The sequence below is a fragment of the Kogia breviceps genome, chromosome 8 (genome assembly GCF_026419965.1).
Source record: "Kogia breviceps isolate mKogBre1 chromosome 8, mKogBre1 haplotype 1, whole genome shotgun sequence".
Classification (NCBI taxonomy): Eukaryota; Metazoa; Chordata; class Mammalia; order Artiodactyla; family Physeteridae; genus Kogia; species Kogia breviceps.
Window position 1 is genome coordinate 50,235,848 of NC_081317.1, and position 9,459 is coordinate 50,245,306.

At 35.2% G+C, this 9,459-nt stretch overlaps 1 non-coding gene across 1 annotated transcript; it reads left to right on the forward strand.

Annotated features, from left to right (window-relative positions):
• Window positions 1-1,537: 1,537 nt before the first annotated feature.
• On the forward strand, window positions 1,538-1,642 carry LOC131762027 (U6 spliceosomal RNA). Its single transcript, XR_009337119.1, has one exon. It is a non-coding gene; the product is annotated as a U6 spliceosomal RNA (small nuclear RNA).
• Window positions 1,643-9,459: the final 7,817 nt, after the last annotated feature.

Sequence of the window (9,459 nt, forward strand, 5' to 3'; positions counted from 1 at the left end):
CTTGGTAATAAGAAAATGAAAAGGCATTTCTGTTTAGTGATACATCTAACATACCTAATATCAATCATTTTTGCTCTAATTCTGCTACCATTTTTAAACTATTTGGTATTCACTGTAGTTTATCCAATCATAATAAATTCATTTGACATTTGGAGATTGCAGACTGAAACTGTCATACAATTTGTATATTTTTCAGGGTCAACTGCTCACCAATACTATGAATTTTTTCCTACTTTGAAAACTCAGCTGAAACAATAGTTTATCATAATTGACAAGAAGCACATAGCAGTAATACTGGTTTTTTTCCTCTCTTTGCATTTTTGATGGAGGCACTTTTAATGCAGCATCTCAGTAGCAGAGATTGCCACTGTTAACATGTTGATTCAATCGGTCTTCAATCTATACAACCAACTGAGGAATATTAACCATATTTTACATTTCAGTAGTCAATCTCCCTATTCTATTTATTTTGTGAATAAAATAGCTAGGTATAATTCTTGGAGGTCATATTAACAAATGGTGTCATTATTGGTATAAAAATAATAACACTGCATTTAAATATGATTTCTCTGTTGACAGCCTCATTTCGCAGGAAGTTAAAATCACTCCCATCAGGGATATAACAAAGTTAAGTGTTTTGCCCAGCACACAGAGCTATTAAGATAATCGAAAAACTTTTTTTCTTACATTCCGATCTTTATGACTACCTTAATCCCTGCTCCTCACTGAATACTGTCTATAAATGAATATACTCTGCACATTTTAACTACATCTGCCAAAACAAGCTACACAGAACCATGGATTTGTGGAACATAATTGCTCAAAAATTCTTTGGCAGTTTTGAAACTTGGTTGCACATTGGAATCACCTGGGGAGCTCTAAAAAATGCTGTTGCCTGTGTCTCTCCCTAGAGATTCTAATTTAATTGGTATAGCTGAGGCTTAAGCACCAGTATTTTTAAAAGCTCCCCAGGTGATTCTAATACACAGCCAAAATTGAGAACCACTGTTCTAAAACCCCTGTTTTACAGATGAAACAATTAACCCTATCAGTGACACATAAATTTGATGTTAGAACTAAAACTAAAACTCAAGTCTTCAGAATTCCAGTTAATAACTCTTTTCACTAACTCAAGGGTTTTCATTTGTGTTTCTCTGGGCCTAGGGTTCCTCGGAGATACTTCAGGGGCCATGGAAACAACAGAGTTGAAAGAGCAGAGGTCTGATCCCAATTACCCCCTAACAAGAAAAGCTTCAATTTCTCTTTTTTAAATGTTGGACTGCATTGCAATTTTTTTTCTAGGGAAAAAAGAAAAAAACAGAGGAAAAAATGTCTACTTGCCAAAAGTAAAAATAAGTTTTAAGCTGTTTCAAATAGACCATGTATATGTATATATAAAACAAGAGATCTCCTTCTGAGAAAGAGAAAGAGAAAGAGAAAGAGAAAGAGAAAGAGAGAGAGAGAGAGAGAGAGAGAGAGAGAGAGAGAGGGAGGGAGGGAGGGAGGGAGGGAGGGAAGGAGGGAGGGAGGAAAGAATGCTTGCTTCAGCAACACACACGCTAAAATTGGAATGATACAGAGAAGATTAGCATGGTCCTTACACAAGGATGACATATAAATTCATAAAGTGGTCCATTAAAAACAAAAGAAGAAGAAATTATGACTTTTCAAAGATAACCCCAGGCCAGAGGATAAAGCTATATATATTAAAATGTAAATCTGGGGATTTGATCAGTTTAAATCTAACACAATGAAGAGTCCTTAGGGCCAGAAAGTGACTGCTTTCAACATCCCAGTGTGTATTTTATAACTCTTAAAGAGGACTGTGTCCTTCCACAGCATGAAGTAGACTGAGAATGCCCTGAGGAACCTAATTTTGAGAAGATAAGTGGACTTTTCATTAAACAAAGAAGAAAGGGAAGTTAGACAGAGTGGAAGGTCAGGAGAGGAGCCCAGAAAAAACTGTAAGGACAAGGACAGGAAAGTTGGATAGAAAATGCTAAGACAGGAACTCTGGTTCCTGATAAACACTAGACTTACACTTATTTTATAGGCTAAATGAAAAAGGCATACAACCTGAGAAGAAGAGAAAGTGGAAAACAGCTGTTTCATCATCATAATCTCTGTCTAGAACACCTCCATCCATTTTATCTTTGGAGTAGGCTGGAGCAATAAAGTTAAACTACAGTGCTGAACTTGGCTATTCATCAGCTATGATACCAGCTAAGACTCAATCAACATCTACCAAAATCTTGGAAGTTGCTACTTAACATTTGTCTCTATAGTTTTATTTATTCATTATTTCTGCCTTAGGATTTCCAGCAAATATCCACTCTTTTACTTTTATTTTGATAGCTTTATATTTCCCACTACTACATAAAATCTGAAATAGAATATCATCAATAATTTTATTAATAACTTGAAATGATAATTTATAATAAAAATAGTTATCATACATTGATCACCTTCTACGTGCCAAAAAATGAGTGTCACCCTATAAATATTATCCTTAATCACCACAAAAACACTACGAAGCTAATGTTGCTATCTTCTTTCTTCTCATGGGGAAGCTTGGGCTCAATAAGGTTATTTTGTCCAAGGTTACACAATTTTAGTCTATTTTTGTCAAGATTTCCAAAGCCTGTATTCTTTCCTCTACTACACTATGCTTTTTCATTCTCTCCAATGACCCCTGAATCAAGTGGAAATGTCCCCATGTTTCTGAAATATGTAGGCCAGCAATATTAAGCATATTTGAAGCTACTTTTTTCCATTAATGTGACTCCATTTTCCTTTGTACCCAGACATCCTTAGGAAACTATTACTTTACCATGAGTTGCAGATTAAAGTAAAATTAAAAAGTAATTATAAAAAGCATTTCATGACATAGGAAGATGTTTATTTCTGAATGAGACTTTACAAAATATCATCAAATTTTATGAGCTTTAAGCATTGGATGTTAACTAATCTGGAAGGTTATCTAACATATAATACTTAATCTTCTGCTTATCTACCTTATAGCAGACAAACATACTTATTTTTGAAAATCTTTTTTTCTTTCCTCTTGCAGAATATCTAGTAAAAATTTGACATTGTTACCACTAAGTTTAAAATGCTAAATGATTTCCTATTAAAATTCTTAAAAATATAATATAGAGGTCCCTTTTTTCTCCCATTTACCAAGGATGCATATTTTAACTAATCTTCTCTAAAATAAATCTACCACTGTATAAATCTAACCTAACATTAAAGTAAGATTAGAAGATCACAAATCTAACATAACACTAAAGTAAGATTTTGCTGGATCATTTTGTATTACAAACCCTGTATGCAGAGTTTTGCTAATGGTTGATACTTACTTGCAGTATAATAAATATTCAGCTTCCCAAGGATGACTTCATTTCCAGTTTTATCTTCTTCCATATTTAAATCATGTACCAGCCGTCTCTGCTTACTGAAACAAAAGGAACTAAAAATTACTGAGTACTTAATATATCCTAGGTATTTTAATCATTTTATTTTTCAATTTGCTTTTTCTTAATTTTTATTAGAGTATAGTTGATTTACAATGTTGTGTTAGTTTCAGGTGTACAGCAAAGTGAATCAGTTACACATATACATATATCCACTCTTTTTTTTACATTCTTTTCCCATATAGGTCATTACAGAATATTGAGTAGAGTTCCCTGTGCTATACAGCAGGTTCTTAGTAGTTATCTATTTGATATATATTCAATAGTAGCATGTATATGTCAATCCCAATCTCCCAATTTATCTACCCACCCCCCCACTTATCCCCTGGTAAACCATAAGTTTGTCTTCTATATCCATGACTCTGCTTCTGTTTTGTAAATAAGTTCATTTGTACTCTTTTTTTTTAGATTCCACATATAAGCAATATCATACAATATTTGTCTTTATGTGTCTGACTTATGTCACCCAGTATGACAATCTTTAGGTCCATCCATGTTGCTGCAAATAGCATTATTTTTTCTTTTTTATGGATGAGTAATATTCCATTTTATATATATATATATATATATATATATATATATATATATATACCCCACATCTTCTTTATCTATTCCTCTGTTGATGGACATTTAGGTTGCTTCCATGTCCTGGCTATTGTAAATAGTGCTGCAATGAACATTGGGGTGCATATATCTTTTTGAATTATGGTTTCCTCAGGGTATATGCCCAGTAGTGGGATTGCTGGGTTATATGGTAGTTCTATTTTTAGTTTTTTAAGGAACCTCCATAGTGTTCTCCATAGTGGTTGTACCAATTTACATTCCCACCAACAGCATAGGAGGGTTTCCTTTTCTCCACCCCCTCTCCAGCATTTACTATTTGTAGATTTTTTAAAAATTAATTAATGTATTTATTTATTTATTTATGGCTGTGTTGGGTCTTCATTTCTGTGTGAGGGCTTTCTCTAGTTGTGGCAAGTGGGGGCCAGTCTTCATCGTGGTGTGTGGGCCTCTCACTATCGCAGCCTCTCTTGTTGCGGAGCACAGGCTCCAGACGTGCAGGCTCAGTAGTTGTGGCTCACGGGCCTAGTTGCTCCACGGCATGTGGGATCTTCCCGGACCAGGGCTCGAACCTGTGTCCCCTGCATTAGCAGGCAGATTCTCAACCACTGCGCCACCAGGGAAGCCCCTGTTTATAGATTTTTGATGATGGCCATTCTGACCAGTGTGAGATGATACCTCATTGTAGTTTTGTTTTGCATTTCTCTAATAATTAGTGATGTTGAGCAACTTTTCGTGTGCTTTTTTGCCATCTGTATGTCTTCTCTGGAGAAATGTCTATTTAGATCTTCCACCCATTTTTTGATTGGGTTATTTGTTTTGTTGATATTGAGCTGCATGAGCTGATTATATATTTTGGAGACTAATCCCTTGTTGGCTGCTTAGTTTGCAAATATTTTCTCCCATTCTGAGGGTTGTCTTTTTGTTTTGTTTATGGTTTCCTTTGCTATGCAAAAGCTTTCAAGTTTAATTAGATCCCATTTGTTTATTTTAGGTTTTATTTTCATTATTCTAGGAGGTGGATCAAAAAAGATCTTTCTGTGATTTATGTCAAAGAGTGTTCTGCCTATGTTTTCCTATAAGAGTCTTATAGTATCCAGGCTTACATTTTAAATAAAACATCTTGATTTATCCTCATGACAGATCTATAAAGGATATACAAATATTACCCCCATTTTACAGATAAGAAAACTGAGTTTAAGTAATATACCCAAATGTATTCAGTTAACAAGTATAGAGCATGGATTCAAATCCAAGTAGTCTAACTCAAGAGCCTTTTGATGACTTAGCTACTCTTTAACATACAACTTTCACTCCCTTTGGCACCTTCTCTAAGTCTGCCTTAAGTTATTGTAATACCTCACTGCCTGCACAAACTCAGAAAATAAAGGACAGAGTCTCTGTCTCTTTTATTCCTTTTATCATCTTACTATTTCCTAAGATAAGACCGGGACAAAATATTTCAACAACTTGAACTAAATTATTAAATTTATTAGATGAATCATTTATTCATTCCATAAATATCTATTAAGCATGTCTCTGTGCCAGTTACTGTGATATAATATATGATAGAGATAGAATGGTCAACAATGTAGGTAAGGGTCTTCCTTACCCTCCTAAAATGAATATTCTAATTTGGTGACATTATATTTATAAACTAATTCTAGGTGGTCAGTGATTTTGTTGTTACACTTTTAGTTGTCAGTGAAAGAAACACAATCAAAACTAGCTTAAGTTTAAAAGTAACTTAATGACTTACATTCCTGAGAAATCTAAGAAGTGACTGACTTCAGACACAATTAGATCTAGGGTGTCAAAAATGTCATCAAGAAGTATTCTCTCCCCCCCCCACCCTTTTCTCTCTCTCTCTCCCTCCCTAAGTTCTGCTTTCCTCATTCTGTTTTATCCTTAGGCAGAGCTCTCTCCATGTGATGGCAACAAGAGCTCCCAGGGACTCCAATTTACATCCTAGCGACTAAGGGGCAGGAAAGTACTTTTTCCTTAAAGTTCCAGCAAACACTTTTGGTGGAGCTCTCATTTGCCATGCTTGGGTCACACATCCATCTCTAAACCAATCAAAATGGTCATATTCATTGGCCTTGCCTGATGTGCTCATAGCTCATCCCTGTGGTAGGGGGGTGCAGCCTAGAAAACTTGGGAAAGGGAAGAGTGCCCATAAACCACATACCTACCACTATTAAGGAAACAAAAGTGTTAGCTCCTCCATAAACTCACTGGGCAAGAAACAGTTCTTTATCCTTTCATTAAAAGAAATTACCCCTCATAAAATGATCACCACCACCAAAAAAGATTTTTTTTAAAACCTTAGTTTGAATCATTTTGTTGTATTGGTAACTCTACTAAACACACCCATTATATTCAACCCATTAGTTTAAAAAAAGGGACAATCTCACCACAAAAGCAGCAGGCTATTAGCCAGATTCTAAACTGATGTATGCATTAAAATGGCTACAATTAAGAGCAATTTTTATTTTAAAAATCCAAATATTAACAAAACGTCTAATTGTTTCTTTTAGATAATGGAGTTATAATCTCTTCAACCCATACCACATCCACAGAAAACCTTTCCTGAGCTCAGTTTAAACAATTTTCATTAGCATATCATCCATTGATCCCAAAAATGCTTGATAAGTAGTATCACAAATTGGTACATAAAAAGTGAACTCAAAGTCAAACTGATTTACATATCAAAATTCTGAAAAACAGAATTGCAACAAATACAGCTATAATGTATAAAACACAGTGGTAGACTGAAATTAATGGGAAGGTCAGGGAATGGAAAGCAAATAGAAGTAACTGAAATACTCTTTAATTCCTTTCACTTTGGCAGACTTAATATACAAGCAGTGAAAAACCACCTAGTTGATTATGGGAACTCGGGGAGCAATCAGAGTTTAAAAAAAAAAAAAAAGGAGCAAGAAATCTAGGTAGCTAAAGGGAATAACTTGGAAACAGATGAGAAATAAAAATAAAGAAAGCAGCTGACAAACTGAAAAAGGTGACTGGGGAATCCTTAGGGCACAATGAAGGAAAGTGGGCTTTAACAAAATGTAGGGACAGACTTTTAGCTACAATCAAAAAGCTCACGAGATATTAACAATGAGCCCATTAGTTAAAAACAGAACTAAATGCAGCTGGTATCATTTCAGAGTCCAGTAGATAGCATCAATCCATAAGAAAAAAATCCATCAGGTATTATTAGTGAAGAATGTAAAGGTACCAAATTGTATAGGCATACTGCATGAACTAGGCTAAGTACAGAGCAATAAAAAGGGGAGTTTAAGACACTTAAATAGGGCTTCCCTGGTGGTGCAGTGGCTAAGAATATGCCTGCTAATGCAAGGGACATGGGTTTGAGCCCTGGTCTGGGAAGATCCCACATGCTGTACAGCAAGTAAGCCCATGCGCCACAACTACTGAAGCCTGCACGCCTAGAGCCTGTGCTCTGCAACAAGAGAACCACCGCAATGAGAAGCCCACAAACCGCAGTAAAAAGTAGGCCCCACTCACCACAACTAGAGAAAGCACACATGCAGCAACAAAGACCCAACTCAGCCATAAATAAATAAATTTATTTTTTTTTAAAAAGACACTTAAATAAAAAGACAATGAAACAAATAAACAATATTGATGGGAGCCTCTTCTTTCTAAGGGATTTGGGATTATTGTATCAGACAATAAGTCCTTCTTAGGACAGTGAGCTCATGTAAAACAAAGAAATTCTCATTAAAATGCTGTTAAAGGAACGGAGACCCAGATTAGACTTCTACTTACATATCAACCTAATCTTTTTTTTTAATGTGTGACAAAAAGAATTCTATATGTTCATCAAAGAACATTTTATTTTCTCTGGAGCACATAGCCAGACAGCATTTTGCAATTAGGTGGGAACATGTAAATGAGTTCTGAACAATAGAATGTGGGAGGAAGTGATAAATAATACTCCCATGCCTGGCCCTAAAATCTCTTGGGCTACCCGTCTAGTTCTTTCTCTCCTCTGTCCAAGGAAATGGTAGAGTCACCACATAAAAGGAGCCTGGTGCCCTGAGTGACTGCATGGAGAAGAGCCTCCTTGTGGACCCACAGCTAACTCTGATATAAATATTAAATGTTTATTTTATTAAACAGCTGATATCAACCTACCCTGGTTCATACACAAACACAGGTCCAGAACTTACTTTAGAAAACTGAATTGTTTACATTATAAAACCAGATGATTTTTTAAAAAGAGAGCTAAGGAGAGACAAGAAGGTAGAGTCCTGAAGAACAGCTAAAGTATAGGGATAGATGAAGTGGAACAATTAGTGAGTTCACATTATTTGAAGTGGCAAAGGAGTATCTTAGAGAAAGGATGTCTAAAATAAACTCGAATTATATGCTGTGCTGTGCTGCATTGCAAATTAATCCCCTTCTTGGATGCCAAGTCTTCAGTAAAATTTGCTAAATGCAAAGCCTTAAAAAATGTTATCTTGATAATGAAAGAATTGTATCGGGGTGGTGTCACAGCACTGTACACAGGAGGTGAAACAAAGAGTGAAGATTAAGAATTTAGTAACAGCAGCTTCTTTACCCATTCTGTGAGGACAGCATCACCCTAAAACCAAAACCATGTAAAGACATTACCAGAAAGAAAAAAAAAAAACTACAGATCAATAACTCTCATAAACACAGATACAGAAATCAACAAAACATTAGAAAATCAAATCCAACAAGGTATAAAAGAATTATACAGCCTGAAAAAATATGATTTATCCCAGGTAACAGTATTGGGAAAACTGGATATTAACATGCGAAAGAATGAAATTTGACCTCTCTCTTACATCACTCACAAAAAATTAACTGGAAATGGATTAAAGAATTAAATGTAAGACCTAAAACCATAAAACTCCTAGAAGAAAATAGAGGAAATGCTCCTTGACATTGGCCTGGGCAACAATTTTTTGGACATGACACCAAAAGCAAAGGCAACAAAAGCAAAAATAAACACGAGGGAATACATCAAACTAAAAAGCTTTTGCTCAGCAAAGGAAACCAACAACAAAACTCAAAAGGAAACCTATAGAATGGGAGAAAATATTTCCAAACAATATATCTAATAAGAGGTTAGTAACTAAAATATATAAGCAACTCATGCAAATTAATAGCAAAAATAACAATAATAATAATACAATTAGAAAATGGACAGAGGACCTGAACAGACATTTTTCCAAAGAAGACATACAAATGGTCAACAGGACATAAAAGGATGCATAACATCACTAATCATCAGGAAAATACAAATCAAAACAACCTTGAGGTATCACCTTATGCCTGTTAGAACAGCAATCATCAAAAAGACAAGGGATAATGCTGGTGGGAATGTGGGAAAAGGGAACCTTAGGGCCTTGTTGTTGGGATTGTAACT